The sequence below is a fragment of the Monodon monoceros genome, unplaced genomic scaffold (genome assembly GCF_005190385.1).
Source record: "Monodon monoceros isolate NGI ecotype Baffin Bay Population unplaced genomic scaffold, NGI_Narwhal_1 Super_Scaffold_6, whole genome shotgun sequence".
Classification (NCBI taxonomy): Eukaryota; Metazoa; Chordata; class Mammalia; order Artiodactyla; family Monodontidae; genus Monodon; species Monodon monoceros.
In genome coordinates this window covers 30235019-30253113 of record NW_021703783.1, presented here as the reverse complement: position 1 = coordinate 30253113, position 18095 = coordinate 30235019, and positions in this window count along the sequence as shown.

Sequence of the window (18095 nt, the reverse complement as noted above, 5' to 3'; positions counted from 1 at the left end):
TCAAGTACTTTGGTGTAGTGCCAAAATGTATCAGTTGAAACACATGAAAGACGCTCCAGACTTTGTTCTTTAAATCCTTGGCACTAACTGAAGAATTAGCAAACACTAATAGTAGAGGCTAATAAGAATCTTCTGAGCCTTTTTTCTGTTTGAAAGAGATTTCATTAGAGTAGTTCAATAGCAAGTGAGGATCCTGGGGTGGCTTGCCAAATATTTGATATGTTTTTAAACTTGTTTCAAAATAAAAAGCTATAATTCATATTTTATACATACAGATATATGATAAAGTAACATTTGTCCCAGTGCTCTACATTTCACCCTCCCCTTTGGCCAACTAAATAAACAATAAATTCCTGAATAAATAAGAAATCATTTAACAAGAACAGCATGTACATATACTTGGGAATTGGGTAAATCAGGAAAAGCAGAACCTTATTGAATTTATTCAAATAGTTTGGGGCCAGAGGCATCTATTCCATCTTTTTAGGCTGTTGGAAAAAGCTACGACTTACAGCTATGGCTTTATAGATGGAGCTTGGCAATTATTGTTTCACAATAAAAGCAATGGCACTGAGAACATTTTTTAAAAGAGAGCATGAAGAGATGGAATCTAAAAATATTCTAGTGAGATATTAGGAAAATTAGACTTGCAGTTACTTGAAAAGAAAAAAATAAAACAGTGGTTGTGTGATGCCCTTGGTCCAGCCATGCAATTCTTGTAGCAAAAGTTAGGAATGTGAGCAGATTATGGTATGAGTTATTCCAGGATATATAACATTTTGATTGTTAAAGAGAAGATGGATGTCAAAGACCTTGTCCAAAAAGAATAACAAGTTCAAAAATGAGAACATGTGAAGTGAAGCCAAGTAATGAAGTAGGCCAAAAGGAACTAGGGAAAAATCTTTTAATTCTGAGAAAATGCAAGCCTGAGCGTGTCCAAAAGAGTTAAGTACCAGGAGAAAAATATTACAACAGTTGAACCCTAAGGGAATGGACACACTTAAAGTGAACCCCATGGACTCTTCCCATCTGAAAATCTGTGACATCAGTTGAGCCAGAGTCTGCTTTCACTTCCCAGACTATAAAATATTATTCTATGTATAAGGAAAATAGTAATATCTAGGAAAAGCTTGGGTGAGCTGGAAACTTGAAGCCTAATTAGATTGAGGTAATTAGCTGATGTAAGCACTTGGAATAAGTTTTAAATATGCAAAATATTTCAGCAAAACAGATCCAGTAATATTTGAATGTTTTTTGTCAAATGAGACAAATTAGCACCTTGCATCATTAGCTTGGGCATATACCTATGTTTTCACTGATCATAATTTCCTTTTAAGAAGGCCTGGTTAGTGAAGTTTTCAGGCTGAATAGCAATATTGGAGGAAGAGCTGAAAGGTAAGCTGCTGTCTTCCTTCTGGTCCAGCTGTCCTGCTGGTTGTGGCCAAGACCATGCCTGTCCCCTTTCTTATAAGCTTTCCTTCAGACTGAACTTGAGAATATGCGTGGCCAACTGAGAGACAAGAGAAAGACAGTACATAGACTTAGTTCGTCTCCAAGCCACGGACTCTGGCTTGACTCAAAATATCTTTAAGTAGTCAGTAATTGGTTTGGAATTTTCAGCTTGGGAACTAGTTTTTGCTTCAATTCACTGTCAGGAATCATATATTCATGAAAACAAATTAAAAAATTAACTTGCTATATTCTTTGGGCTAATTTCTAGAGCAGTAATGAAACTAAAGTATGCCTGTGTGTGTTTTGAGTGAGAAGCAGGGTTCCAACCCAGTTCTGAGTCATCCCTACTGCCAAGGATGAATAGGGAATCAGAAAGTTACTTACTGCTAAAAGTCAAATGTTAAAAGACCAAATACTGAAATGCTATATTCCAAGACTCACAAATGATGAATGGAGACATGAAAAATAAAGAAGAGATATTTTTTTCCACCCCATGCATAGATAGTACTTTAAACCAACTCATTTATGATTTGTGTCATGTTGTCTCATGCATTTGATTGAGAATCATAAGATCAGGAAGCTTGGGGAAATTTTTTCAAAGAAAACTTTAAATAAGTCATTTCTTTATTTCATATATGTTCATATAGCATAATTTGGTACTTTTAATACAAGAGTAATTTTTAAATCTCCTGTTATAAGAACTTGAAATCTCATTTATATTTTCTTTTCTCTGATTCCCTGGCCATTTATCATGAATTAATGTTATGGGCTATAATCAAATATATTTTCCCAAAGTGCCCTAAATTTAAGCTACAACTATATAATATTACTCTGATAGGTAAGACAGAAACAGCCAGCTGCTTCAGGTTAAAATAGTTCCTGTGGAATATATTTATCTGTATGATTGAAACTAACATTCACTTTTGTTCTTATCTTGACAGTTTTTGCATCATAATCTAGAATCAGAATTGCACCTAGTAGCATAAATAAATATGTTCAGAAAGCATAAGATAATAAGAAGGTCAACTTGAGACTATTTAAAAATTCCAAACTTGATAAAAACAATGAAAGATGCTTTAAAATTGAGTTTTTGAAAGCCTATTAAAAACAAGGCAGGTATTTTTATAAGATAGGTTGATAACATACTATGCCAAATAAGAGACACTTTGGGATTTGTGTTTTACTCTTTGGTAAATAGAGAATTGCTTACACCCAGAGAACAGAGAGCAGTATCACCCCTTACAATTCCTGTATTTACGAGTTATTTGCTATTATCTTGCTTTTTGACTGCCTTTGGCAAAATGAAGAGTTAGAAGGGGCATCATGACAGTGCAGAATGCTATTTTTTAAATGAATTTATTTATTTATTTACTTATTTATGTATTTATGTATTTATTTTTGGCTGTGTTGGGTCTTCATTGCTGCGCACGGGCTTTCTCTAGTTGCAGCAAGCAGGGGCTACTCTTGGTTGCGGTGCATGGGTTTCTCATTACGGTGGCTTCTCTTGTTGTGGAGCACGGGCTCTAGGCACACGGGCTTCAGTAGCTGTGGCACGCAGGCTCAGTAGTTGTGGCACATGGGCTTAGTTGCTCCACAGCATGTGGGATCTTCCCGGACCAGGGATTGAACCCGTGTTCCTTGCATTGGCAGGCCAATTCTTAACCACTGCACCACCAGGGAAGTCGCAGAATGCTATTTTTAAGAGGAATAAAGTGATATGAACAAAACTGTTATGCACACCAAATGCAGTAAATGATTTACAGTAACTGTGCAGTCTCTGTGGAAATGAATTGTCAGACAAAGCGAAACGGAGAATTTGAAGAAAACTGAGTTAAAGTGAGATATTAAATTAAAAATTTTGGCAACTTTCAATTCACTTATGGCCTAACTTTCTAAAATCACTGAGACATTAGTTAAGGTAACATTATTATCCTATTTAAGAGAGGTCTATTGTGAGAGATGGTTTGTACAGGAAAATATATAAATCCTGTATTTAATTAACCTTGATTTTTTTGCTATATCTCTGTGAGTCACAGTCACTGACAAAGAGGGAAATTATCAAAAACAATTATAAGAGGTAATGTGTAATAACTCTTTACTATATGACAGGCAATCTTTATATGCAAAATCTCTTTCAATTCTCCCAATGACCATTTTGGATATATACTATTATTATTCCCACAAGTTGCCCAAGTTTACACAAATAAAAAGTGGCAGAACCTGGGATTAAACCAAGATTTGCCTCATTAAAGACCTTTCACTCAAACACTACACTGTAATGACTTTTTTTTTTTCATCTTGACTGCTGAGTTATTTTAGGATAAAATGTGCACATCAAACCTGATTGTGAATTGAAGCTATAACTGTGTCTATTTGAATTCCATTGTTCAAAGGCTACCACTTTTTTGTTTTCTTTTCTTTAAGGAGGGAAAACCTAGGGTCATATGTATTAGAGATCTTTAAGTAATTGATGTGAATATTTATGTTATTAATTGTTCTGTGTAATACCAATGTGGTTATATTTTTAGATCACTTTGTCCCATATAACTGGTCTCAAATAGCTGGGAGTTTTCTATATAATAAGCCAATTGTCCCAGTTCCTTAAATCCTGGCTTAATCAATCACTATATATTTTGACTGAACTCTTATTTTCTGTTTAGTTCTTCAGTGAAAATTTTCTGTAACTGAATATCTTCTAGTTGTTTCTCCACAAAGTCACAAAATTTTGAGATATGGTAAATTCATTAAATAAACTTGTTGCTTAGTGAAAGCCAACAACTTATTTTGTTGAATTTCATTTTTGGTTTTTACTACTTGCTATAATGATGTGGGGACCAGAGCGTAAAATTAATAATGTAAGTAGGATTTGAAGACAACACTAGGAAAAATGTTACTAATCACATTTACCCTCAGTACAGTAGCTCCCCTTTATCTGAGGTTTTGCTTTGCATGGTTTCAGTTACCCATAGTCAACTGCATTCTGAAAATACTAAATGGAAAAGTCCAGAAATCAACAATTCATAGATTATAAATTGCACAGCATTCTGTGTAGCACCATTCCACTCTATCCCACTCGGAATCCCCAACCATCAACATCATCATGGCTTGATGATTCAGGTTAACCGGAAACAGATGATCCTCCATCTGAGGTGTCATCAGAAGGTCAATAGAAGCCTAATGCTACGTCACAATGCTTATGTCATTCATCTCACTTCATCTCACCACATAGGCATTTTATCATCTCACATCATCACAAAAAGAAGGATGATTACAATAAGATATTTTGAGAGACCACATTTACATAACTTTTATTACAGTATATTCTCATAGTTGTTCTATTTTATTATTAGTTATTATTGTTAGCCTCTTACTGGGCCTAATTATAAGCGATGTATATACAGGATTCAGTACTATCTGCACATTCAGGCATCCACTGGGCATCTTGGAACATATCCCCAGTGGATAAGAGGGACCACTGTAACTCTCCTTTGGGTTTCTGAAGCCACTTGTTTGCGCATTTTCCACAACTCAAAGGTAATCCATAAGTAGTTAATATTATTTATTAATAATTTATTACAAGATAACATAAATTTTAAATTTATTTTTTATACAGCACGTTCTTATTAGTTATCTATTTTATACATATTAGTGTATATAGGTCAATGCCAATCTCCCAATTCATCCCACCACCATCACCCTCACCCCTGCTTTCCCCCTTTGGTGTCCATACATTTGTTTTCTACATCTGTGTCTCTATTTCTGCCTTGCAAACCAGTTCATCTGTACCATTTTTCTAGATTCCACATACATGTGTTAATGTATGACATTTGTTTTTCTCTTTCTGACTTACTTCACTCTGTATGACAGTCTCTAGATCCATCCACGTCTCTACAAATGACCCAGTTTCATTCCTTTTTATGGCTGAGTTATATTCCATTGTATATACTTACCACATTTTCTTTATCTGCTTGTCTGTTGATGGGCATTTAGGTTGCTCCCATGACCTGGCTATTGTAAATAGTGCTGCAATGGACATTGGGGTGCATGTGTATTTTTGAATTATGGTTTTCTCTGGGTATATGCCCAGTAGTGGGATTGCTGGACCATATGATAATTCTATTTTTAGTTTTTTAAGGAACTTCCATACTGTTCTCCATAGTGGTGGTATCAATTTACATTCCCACCAACAGTGCAGGAGGGTTCCCTTTTCTTCACACCCTATCCAACATTTGTTTTTTCTAGATTTTCTGATGATGCCCATTCTAACTGGTGTGAGGTGATACCTCACTGTAGTTTTGACCTACATTTCTCTAATAATTAGTGGTGTTGAGCAGTTTTCATGTGCCTCTTGCCCAACTGTATGTCTTCTTTGGAGAAATGTCTATTTAGGTCTTTTGCCCATTTTTGGATAGGGTTGTATGCTTTTAAATATTGAGCTGCATGAGCTGTTTATATATTTTGGAGATTACTCCTTTGTCCATTGATTTGTTTGCAAGTATTTTCTCCCATTCTGAGGGTTTGTCTTTTCATCTTGTTTATAGTTTCCTTTGCTGTGCAAAAGCTTTTAAGTTTCATTAGGTCCCATTTGTTTATTTTTGTTTTTATATCCATTACTCTAGGAGGTGGGTCAAAAAAGATCTTCCTGTGATTTATGTCAGAGTGTTCTTCCTTTGTTTTCCTCTAAGAGTTTTATAGTGTCCAGTCTTACATTTAGGTCTCTAATCCATTTTGAGTTTATTTTTGTGAATGGTGTTAGGGAGTGTTCTAATTCCATTCTTTTACATGTAGCTGTCCAGTTTTCCCAGCACCACTTATTGAAGAGGGTGTCTTTTTTCCATTGTATATCCTTGCCTCCTTTGTCATAGATTAGTTGAACATAGGTGTGTGGGTTTATCTCTGTGCTTTCTATCCTGTCCCATTGATCTATATTTCTGTCTTTGTGCCAGCACCATATTGTCTTGATCACTGTAGCTTTGTAGTATAGTCTGAAGTCAAGGAGTCTGATTCCTTCAGCTCCGTTTTTTTCCCTCAAGATTGCTTTGGCTATTTGGGGTCTTCTGTGTCTCCATACAAATTTTAAGACTTTTTGTTCCAGTTCTGTGAAAACTGCCATTGGAAATTTGATAGGGATTACAATTGAATCAGTAGATTGCTTTGGGTAGCATAATCATTTTCACAATATTGATTCGTCCCATCCAAGAACATGGTATATCTCTCCATCTGTGTCACCATTGATTTCTTTCACCAGTGTTTTATAGTTTTCTGAGTACAGATATTTTACCTCCTCAGGTAGGTTTACTCGTAGGTATTTTATTCTTTTTTGTTGCAATGGTGAATGGGTTTTTTTCCTTAATTTCTCTTTCTGATCTTTCATTATTAGTGTATAGGAATGCAAGAGATTTCTGTGCATTAATTTTGTATCCTGCAACTTTACCAAATTCGTTGATTAGCTCTAGTAGTTTTCTGGTGGCATCTTTAGGATTCCCTATGTATAGTATCACGTCATCTGCAAACAGTGACAGTTTTACTTCTTCTTTTCCAATTTGTATTCCCTTTATTTCTTATTCTTCTGTGATTGCCATGGCTAGGGCTACCAAAACTATGTTGAATAATTGTGGTGAGAATGGACATCCTTGTCTTTTTTATAAATTTATTTATTTATTTTTGGTTGTGTTTGGTCTTCGTTTCTGTGCAAGGGCTTTCTCTAGTTGTGGCAAGCAGGGTCCACTCTTCATCGCGGTGCACAGGCCTCTCACTGTCGCGGCCTCTCTTGCTGTGGAGCACAGGCTCCAGACGCGCAGGCTCAATAGTTGTGGCTCACGGGCCCAGTTGCTCCGCGGCATGTGGAATCTTCCCAGACCAGGGCTCGAAACTGTATCCGCTGCATTGGCAGACAGACTCTCAACCACTGTGCCACCAGGGAAGCCCGGACATCCTTGTCTTGTTTTTGATCTTAGAGGAAATGCTTTCAGTTTTTCACCATTGAGAATATGTTTGCTGTGGGTTTGTCATATATGTCTTTTAATATGTTGAGGTAGGTTCCCTCTATGCCCACTTTCTGGAGAGTTTTTATCATAAATGGGTGTTGAATTTTGTCAAAAGCTTTTTCTGCATCTATTGAGATGATCATATGCTTTTCATTTTTCAATTTGCTAATATGATGTATCACATTGATTGATTTGCGTATACTGAAGCATCCTTGCATCCCTGGGATAAATCCCACTTGATCATGGTGCATGATCCTTTTAATGCAGTGTTAGACTCTGTTTGCTAGTCTTTTGTTGAATATTTTTGCATCTATATTCACCAGTAATATTGGTCTGTAATTTTCTTTATTTGTAGTATCTTTGTCTGGTTTTTGTATCCGGGTGATGGTGGCTTCATAGAATGAGTTTGGGATTGGTCCTTCCTCTGCAATTTTTTGGAAGACTTTGAGAAGGATGGGTGTTAATTGTTCTCTAAATGTTTGCTAGAATTCATCTATGAAACCATCTGGTCCTTGTCTTTTGTTTATTGGAAGATTTTTAACCACACTTTCAATTTCATTACTTGTGATTGGTCTGTTCATATTTTCTATTTATTCCTGGTTCAGTCTTGGAATGTTATACCTTTCTGAGAATTTGTTCATTTCTTCCAGGCTGTCCATTTTATTGACCTATAGTTGCTTGCAGTAGTCTCTTAGGATGCCTTGTATTTCTGCATTGTCTGTTGTAACTTCTCCTTTTTCATTTCTAATTTTATTGATTTGAGTCTTCTCCCTCTTTTTTTTTAATGAGTCTGGCTAAAGGTTTATCAATTATGTTTATCTTCTCAAAGAACCAGCTTTTAGTTTTATTAATCTTTGCTATTGTTTTCTTTGTTTCTATTTCTTTTTGCCCGTTTTTATTTATTTATTTATTTTTAACATCTTTATTGGAGTATAATTGCTTTACAATGGTGTGTTAGTTTCTGCTTTATAACAAAGTGAATCAGTTACACATATGCATATGTTCCCATATCTCATCCCTCTTGCATCTCTCTCCCTCCCACCCCCTGTATCCCACCCCTCTAGGTGGTCACAAACCACCGAGCTGATCTCCCTGTGCTATGTGGCTGCTTCCCACTAGATATTTATTTTACGTTTGGTAGTGTATATATGTCCATGCCACTCTCTCATTTTGTCACAGCTTACCCTTACCCCTCCCCATATCCTCAAGTCCATTCTCTAGTAGGTCGGTGTCTTTATTCCAATCTTGCCCCTAGGTTCTTCATGACCTTTTTTTTTTTTTTTTTCTTAGATTCCATATTTATGTGTTAGCATACTGTATTTGTTTTTCTCTTTCTGAGTTAGCATACAGTAATTGTTTTTCTCACTCTGTATGACAGACTCTAGGTCCATCCACCTCACTACAAATAACTCAATTTCATTTTTTTAATGGCTGAGTAATATTCTATTGTAAATATGTGCCACATCTTCTTTATCCATTCATCTGTTGATGGACACGTAGGTTGCTTCCATGTCCTGGCTATTGTAAATAGAGCTGCAATGAACATTGTGGTACATGACTCTTTTTGAATTATGGTTTTCTCAGAGTATATGCCCAGTAGTGGGATTGCTGTGTTGTATGTAGTTCTAATTTTAGTTTTTTAAGGAACTTCCGTACAGTTCTCCATAGTGGCTGTATCAATTTACATTCCCAACAGCAGTGCAAGAGTGTTCCCTTTTCTCCAAACCCTCGCCAGCATTTATTGTTTCTAGATTTTTTGATGATGGCCATTCAGACTGGTGTGAGATGACACTCACTGTAGTTTTGATTTGCATTTATCTAATGATTAATGATGTTGAGCATTCTTTCATGTGTTTGTTGGCAATCTGTATATCTTCTTTGGAAAAATGTCCATTTAGGTCTTCTGCCCATTTTTGGATTGGGTTGTTTGTTTTTTTGATATTGAGCTGCATGAGCTGCTTGTAAATTTTGGAGATTAATCCTTTGTCAGTTGCTTCATTTGCAAATATTTTCTCCAATTCTGAGGGCTGTCTTTTGGTCTTGTTTATGGTTTCCTTTGTTGTGCAAAAGCTTTTAAGTTTCATTAGGTCCCATTTGTTTAGTTTTGTTTTTATTTCCATTTCTCTAGGAGGTGGGTCAAAAAGGATCTTGCTGTGATTTATGTCATAGAGTGTTCTGCCTATGTTTTCCTCTAAGAGTTTGATAGTGTCTGGCCTTACATTTTGGTCTTTAATGCATTTTGAGTTTATTTTTGTGTATGGTGTTAGGGAGTGTTCTAATTTCATACTTTTACATGTACCTGTCCAGTTTTCCCAGCACCACTTATTGAAGAGGCTGTCCTTTCTCCACTGTATATGCTTGCCTCCTTTATCGAAGATAAGGTGACCATATGTGCGTGGGTTTATCTCTGGGCTTTCTATCCTGTTCCATTGATCTATATTTCTGTTTTTGTGCCAGTACCATACTGTCTTGATTACTGTAGATTTGTAGTATAGTCTGAAGTAAGGGAGACTGATTCTTACAGCTCCATTTTTCGATCTCAAGATTGCTTTGGCTATTCGGGGTCTTTTGTGTTTCCATACAAATTGTGAAATTTTTTGTTCTAGTTCTGTGAAAAATGCCAGTGGTAGTTTGATAGGGATTGCATTGAATCTGTTGATTGCTTTGGGTAGTAGAGTCATTTTCACAATGTTGATTCGTCCAATTCAAGAACATACTATATCTCTCCATCTATTTGTATCATCTTTAATTTCTTTCAACAGTGTCTTATAATTTTCTGCATACAGGTCTTTTGTCTCCTTAGGTAGGTTTATTCCTAGATATTTTATTCTTTTTGTTGCACTGGTAAATGGGAGTGTTTTCTTAATTTCACTTTCAGATTTTTCATCATTAGTATATAGGAATGCAAGAGACTTCTGTGCATTAATTTCATATCCTGCTACTTTACCGAATTCATTGATTAGCTCTAGCAGTTTTCTGGTAGCATCTTTAGGATTCTCTATGTATAGTATCATGTCATCTGCAAAAAGTGACAGTTTTACTTCTTCTTTTCTGATTTGGATTTCTTTTATATCTTTTTCTTCTCTGATTGCTGTGGCAAAAACTTCCAAAACTATGTTGAATAAGAGTGGTGAGAGTGGGCAACCTTGTCTTGTTCCTGATCTTAGTGGAAATGGTTTCAGTTTTTCACCATTGAGGATGATGTTGGCTGTGGGTTTGTCATATACGACCTTTATTATGTTGAGGAAAGTTCCCTCTATGTCTACTTTCTGTAGGGTTTTTTATCATAAATGGGTGTTGAATTTTGTGAAAAGCTTTCTCTGCATGTATTGAGATGATCATATGGTTTTTCTCCTTCAGTTTGTTAATATGGTGTATCACGTTGATTGATCTGCGTATATTGAAGAATCCTTGCATTCCTGGAATAAACCCCACTTGATCATGGTGTATGATCCTTTTAATACACTGTTGGATTCTTTTTGCTAGTATTTTGTTGAGGATTTTTGCATCTATGTTCATCAGTGATATTGGCCTGTAGTTTTATTTCTTTGTGACATGTTTGTCTGGTTTTTGTATCAGGGGGATGGTGGTCTCTTAGAATGAGTTTGGGAGTGTTCCACCCTCTGCTATATTTTGGAAGAGTTTGAGAAGGATAGATGTTAGCTCTTCACTAAATGTTTTGTAGAATTTGCCTGTGAAGCCATCTGGTCCTGGGCTTTTGTTTGTTGGAAGATTTTAAATCACATTTTCAATCAGTGCTTGTGATTGGTCTGTTCATATTTTCTATTTCTTCCGGTTCAGTCTTGGCATGTTGTGTATTTCTCAGAAAATTTCCATTTCTTCCAGGTTGTCCATTTTATTGGCATAAAGGTGCTTGTAGTAATCTCTCATGATCCTTTGTATTTCTGCAGTGTCCGTTGTTACTTCTCCTTTATCATTTCTACTTCGATTTATTTGAGTCTTCTTCCTTTTTTTCTCGATGAGTCTGGCTAATGGTTTATCAATTTTGATTATCTTCTCAAAGAACCAGCTTTTAGTTTTATTGATCTTTGCTATCGTTTTTTATTTATTTTTCATTTATCTCTGATCTGATCTTTATGATTTCTTTCCTTCTGCTAACTTTGGGGTTTTTTTTGTTGTTGTTCTTCTTCTTTCTCTAATTGCTTTAGGTGCAAGGTTAGGTTGTTCATTTGAGATGTTTCCTGTTTCTTAAGTTTGGATTGTATTGCTATAAACTTCCCTTTTAGAACTGCTTTTGCTGTATCCCATAGGTTTTGGGTCATAGTGCCTCTATTGTCATTTGTTTCTAGGTATTTTTTGATTTCCTCTTTGATTTCTTCAATGATCACTAGGTTATTATGTAGTGTATTCTTTAGCCTCCATGTGTTTGTATATTTTACATATCTTTTCCTGTAATTGATATCTAGTCTCATGGTGTTGTGGTCGGAAAAGATACTTGATATGATTTCAATTTTCTTAAATTTATCAAGGCTTGATTTGTGACCCACGATATGACCTATCCTGGAGAATGTTCCATGAGCACTTGAGAAAAATATGTATTCTGTTGTTTTTGGATGGAATGTCCTATAAATATCAATTAACTCCATCTTGTTTAATGTATCATTTAAAGCTTGTGTTTCCTTATTTATTTTCATTTTAGATGGTCTGTCCATTGGTGAAAGTGTTACTGCTGATTTCTCCTTTTATGGCTGTTAGTATTTGCCTTATGTATTGAGGTGCTCCTATGTTGGGTGCATAAATATTTACAATTGGGCTTCCCTGGTGGCGCAGTCATTGAGAGTCTGCCTGCTGATGCAGGGGACATGGGTTCGTGCCCCGGTCCGGGAAGATACAACATGCTGCGGAGCGCCTGGGCCCGTGAGCCTGCACGTCCGGAGCCTGTGCTCCACAATGGGAGAGGCCACAACAGTGAGAGGCCCGCATACCTCAAAAACAACAACAACAACAAAACAATATTTACAATTGTTATATCTTCTTCTTGGATCGATCCCTTGATCATTATGTAGTGTTCTTCTTTGTCTCTTCTAATAGTCTTATTTTAAAGTCTATTTTGTCTGATATGAGAATTGCTACGCCAGCTTTCTTCTGATTTCCATTTGCATGGAATATCTTTTTCCATCCCCTCACTTTTAGCCTGTATACGTCCCTAGGTTTGAAGTGGGTCTCTTGTAGACAGCATATATATGCGTATTCTTTTTGTATCCATTCAAGCAGTTTGTGTATTTTGGTGGGAGCATTTAATCCATTTACATTTAAGGTAATTATCGATATGTATGTTCCTAGTCCCATTTTCTTAATTGTTTTGGGTTCGTTATTGTAGGTCTTTTCCTTCTCTTGTGTTTCTTGCCTAGAGAAGGTCCTTTAGCATTTGTTGTAATGCTGGTTTTGTGGTGCTGAACTCTCTCAGCTTTTGCTTGTCTGTAAATGTTTTAATTTCTCCATCAAATCTGAATGAGATACTTGCTGGGTAGAGTAATCTTGGTTGTAGCTTTTTCTCCTTCATCACTTTAAATATGCCCTGCCACTCCCTTCTGGCTTGTAGAATTTCTGCTGAAAGGTCAACTGTTAACCTTATGGGGATTCCCTTGTGTGTTATTTGTTGTTTTTCCCTTGCTTCTTTTAATATATTTTCTTTGTATTTAATTTTTGATAGTTTGTTTAATATGTGTCTTGGTGTGTTTCTCCTTGGACATATCCTGTGTGGGACTCTCTGTGCTTCCTGGACTTGATTAACTATTTCCTTTCCCATATTAAGGAAGTTTTCAACTATAATCTCTTCAAATATTTTCTCAGTCACTTTTTTTTTCTCTTCATCTTCTGGGACCCCTATAATTCAAACGTTGATGCGTTTAATGTTGTCCCAGAGGTCTCTGAGACTGTCCTCAGTTCTTTTCATTCTTTTTTCTTTATTCTGCTCTGCAGTAGTTATTTCCACTATTTTATATTCCAGGTCACTTATCCGTTCTTCTTCCTCAGTTATTCTGCTATTGATCCCTTCTAGAGTATTTTTAATTTCATTTACTGTGTTGTTCATCATTGCTTGTTTCCTCTTTAGTTCTTGTAGGTCCTTGTTAAATGTTTCTTGCATTTTCTCTATTCTATTTCCAAGATTTTGGATCATCTTTACTATCATTATCCTGAATTCTTTTTCAGGTAGACTGCCTATTTCCTCTTCATTTGTTAGGTCTGGTGGGTTTTTATCTTTCTCCTTCATCTTTTGTGTGTTTTTCTGTCTTCTCATTTTGCTTATCTTACTGTGTTTGGGGGTCTCCTTTTTGTAGGCTGCAGGTTCGTAGTTCCTGTTGTTTTTGGTGTCTGTGCCCAGTGGCTAAGATTGGTTCAGTGGGTTGTGTAGGTTTCCTGGTGGAGTGGACTAGTGCCTGTGTTCTGGTGGATGAGGCTGGATCTTGTCTTTCTGGTGGGCAGGTCCACGTCTGGTGGTGTGTTTTGGGGTGTCTGTAGCCTTATTATGATTTTAGGCAGACTCTCTGCTAATGGATGGGGCTGTGTTCCTGTCTTGCTAGTTGTTTGGCATAGGGTGTCAAGCAGTGTAGCTTGCTGGTCGTTGAGTGAAGTTGGGTCTTGGGTTTGAGATGGAGATCTCTGGAAGATTTTCGCCATTTGATATTATGTGGAACTGGGAGGCCTCTTGTAGACCAGTGTCCTGAAGTTGGCTCTCCCACCTCAGAGGCAAAGCCCTGACTCCTGGCTGGAGCAACAAGAGCCTTTCATCCATCTGGCTCAGAATAAAAGATAGAAGAAATAGTAAGAAAGAGGATAAAATAAAATACAATAAAGTAAGATAAAATATAATAAAGTTATTGAAATAAATAATAATTATTAAAAAAAATTTAAAAAGTAAAAAAAGAAAAAGAAAAACCAGATGGACAGATCCCTAGGACAAATGGTGAAAGCAAAGATATACAGACAAAATCTCACACAGAAGCATCACATACACACTCACAAAAAGAGGAAAAGGGGAAAAAATAATCTATCTTGCTCCCAAAGTCCACTTCCTCAATTTGGGATGATTTACTGTCTACTCAGGTATTCCACAGAGGCAGGGTACATCAAGTTGATTTTCGAGCTTTAATCTGCTGCTTCTGAGGCTGCTGGGAGAAATTTCCCTTTCTCTTCTTTGTTCACACAGCTCCCGGGGTTCAGCTTTGGATTTGGCCCCACCTCTGCGTGTAGGTTGCCTGAGGGAATCTGTTCTTCGCTCAGACAGGACGGGGTTAAAGGAGCAGCTGATTTGGCGGCTCTGACTCACTCAGGACAGCGGGGAGGGAGGGGTATGTAGTGCGGGGCGAGCCTGCGGTGGCAGAGGCCGGCTTGACGTTGCACCAACCTGAGGTGCGCCATGTTTTCTCCCAGGGAAGTTGTTCCTGGATCCTGGGACCCTGGCAGTGGCGGGCTGCACAGGCTCCCGGGAGGGGGGTGTGGATAGTGACCTGTGCTTTCACACAGGCTTCTTGGTGGCGGCAGCAGCAGCCTTAGCGTCTCATGCCCGTCTGTGGGGCCCTTGCTGATAGCCGCGGCTCACGCCTGTGTCTGGAGTTCCTTTAAGCGGTGCTCTTGAACCCCTCTCCTCGCGTACCGGGAAACAAAGAGGGGAGAAAAAGCCTCTTGCCTCTTTGGCAGGTCCAGACCTTTTCCCGGACTCCCTCCCGGCTAGCCATGGTGCACTAGCCCCCTTCAGGCTGCGTTCATGCCACCAACCCCAGTCCTCTCCCTGGGATCTAAACTCCAAAGCCCGAGCCTCAGCTCCCAGCCCCCTGCCCACCCCAGTGGGTGAGCAGACAAACCTCTCGGGCTGATGAGTACTGGTCAGCACCAGTCTACTGTGCAGCAATCTCTCTGCTTTGCTCTCCGCACCCCTGTGGCTGCACTCTCCTCCGTGGCTCCAAAGCTTACCCCCTCCGCCAAACGCAGTCTCCGCCCATGAAGGGGCTTCCTAATTTTTGGAAAACTTTCCTCTTTCACAGCTCCCTCCCACTGATGCAGGTCCCGTCCCTATTCTTTGTTTCTGTTATTTCTTTTTTCTTTTGCCCTACCCAGGTACATGGGGATTTTCTTGCCTTTTGGGAGGTCTGAGGTCTTCTGCCAGCATTCAGTGGGTGTTCTGTAGCAGTTGTTCCACATGTAGATGTATTTCTGATGTATCTGTGGGGAGGAAAGTGATCTCCGCGTCTTACTCTTCTGCCATCTTCTCCGAGTCTCCTCGTTTCTATTTCATTTATTTCTGCTCTGATCGTTATGATTTCTTTCCTTCTACTAACTTTGGGTTTTGTTTTTTCTTCTTTCTCTAGTTCCTTTAGGTGTAGGGTTAGATTGCTTATTTGAGATTTTTCTTGTTTCTTGAGGTAGGATTGTATTGCTGTAAACTTCCCTCTTAGAACTGCTTTTGCTACTTCCCATATGTTTTGGATTGTTGTGCTTTCTTTGTCATTTGTCTCTAGGTATTTTTTAATTTCTTCTTTGATTTCTTCAGTGATCTCTTGGTTATTTAGTAGCGTATTGTTTAGCTTCCATATGTACGTGTTTTTTTATATGTTTTTACCTGTCATTTATTTCTAACCTCATAGTGTTGTGGTCGGAAAAGTTGCTTGATATGATTTCAATTTTCTTAAAGTTACCGAGGCTTCATATGTGACCCAAGATGTGATCTATCCTGGAGAATGTTCCATGTGCTCATAAGAAGAAAGTGTAATCTGCTGTTTTGGGATAGAATGTCCTATAAATATCAATTAAATCTATCTGGTCTATTTTGTCATTTAAAGCTTGTGTTTCCTTATTAATATTCTGTCTGGATGGTCTGTCCATTGGTGTAAGTGGGGTGTTAAAAGTCCCCTACTATTACTGTGTTACTGTCGAATTCCTCTTTTATAGCTGTTAGCATTTTCCGTATGTATTGAGGTGCTCCTATGCTGGGTGCATATTTATTTATAACTGTTATGTCTTCTTCTTGGATTGATCCCTTGATTATTATGTAGTGTCCTTCCTTGGCTCTTGTAATATTTTTATTTTAAAGTCTATTTTATCTGATATGAGTATTGCTACTCCAACTTTCTTTTGATTTCCATTTGCATGGGATATCTTTTTCCATCCTTTCACTTACAGTCTCTATGTGTCCCTAGTTCTGAAGTGGATCTTTTGTAGACAGCATATGTATAGGTTTGTTTTTGTACCCATTCAGCATGCCTGTGTAGGTGTCTTTTGGTTGGGGCATTTAAATCATTCACATTTAAGGTAATTATTGATATGTATATTCCTATTACCATTTTCTTAATTGTTTTGGGTTTGTTTTTGTAGGTCCTTTTCTTTTCTTGTGCTTCCCACTTAGAGAAGTTATTTTAGCATTTGCTGTAGAGTTGGTTTGGTGGTGCTGAATCCTCTTAGCTTTTGCTTGCCTGAGAAGCTTTTGATTTCTCCATCAAATCTGAATGAGATCCTTTCCAGGTAGAGTAATCTTTGTTATAGGTTCTTCCCTTTTGTCACTTTAAATATATCATGCCACTGCCTTCTGGTTTGTAGAGTTTCTGATGAGAAAGCAGCTGTTAACCTTATGGGAGTTCCCTTGTATGTTATTTGTAGCTTTTCCTTTGTGGCTTTTAATAATTTTTCTTTGTTTTTAATTTTTGTCAACTTGATTACTATGTGTCTCAGTGTGTTTCTCCTTGGGTGTATCCTGCCTGGGACTCTGTGCATTTCCTGGACTTGGGTGGCTATTTCCTTTCCCATGTTAGGGAAGTTTTAGACTATAATCTCTTTAAATATTTTCTCGGGTCCTTTCTCTCTCTCTTCTTCTGGAACCCTATAATGTGAATGTTGGTACGTTTAATGTTGCACTAGAGGTCTCTTAGGCTGTCTTCATTTCTTTTCATTCTTTTTCCTTTATTCTGTTCCACAGCAGTGAATTCCACCATTCTGTCTTCCAGGTCACTTATCCGTTCTTCTGCCTCAGTTATTCTGCTATTGATTCCCTCTAGTATATTTTTCATTTCAGTTATTGTATTGTTCATCTCTGTTTGTTTGTTCTTTAATTCTCCTAGGTGTTTGTTCTTTATTTCTTCTAGGTCTTTGTTAAACATTTCTTGCATCTTCTCCATCTTTGCCTCCATCCTTTTTCCGAGGTCCTGGATCATCTTGCCTATCATTATTCTGAATTCTTTTTCTGGAAGTTTGCCTATCTCTACTTCATTTAGTTGTTTTCCTGGGGTTTTATCTTGTTCCTTCATCTGGTACATAGTCCTCTGCCTTTTCATTTTGTCTGTCTTTCTGTGAATGTGGTTTTCATTCTACAGGCTGCAAGTTTGTAGTTCTTCTTGCTTCTTCTATCTGCCCTCTGGTGGATGAGGCTGTCTAAGAGGCTATTGCAAGCTTCCTGATGGGAGGGACCAGTGGTGGGTAGAGCTGAGTGTTGCTCTGGCAGACAGAGCTCAGTAAAACTTCAATCTGCTTGTCTGCTGATTGGTGGGTCTGAGTTCCCTCCCTGTTGGTTGTTTGGCCTGAGGTGACCCAACACCAGAGCCCACACTCTCCTTGGTGGGGCTAATGGTGGACTCTGGGAAGGCTCACACCAAAGAATACTTCCCAGAACTTCTGCTGCCAGTGTCCTTGTCTCCGTGGTGAGCC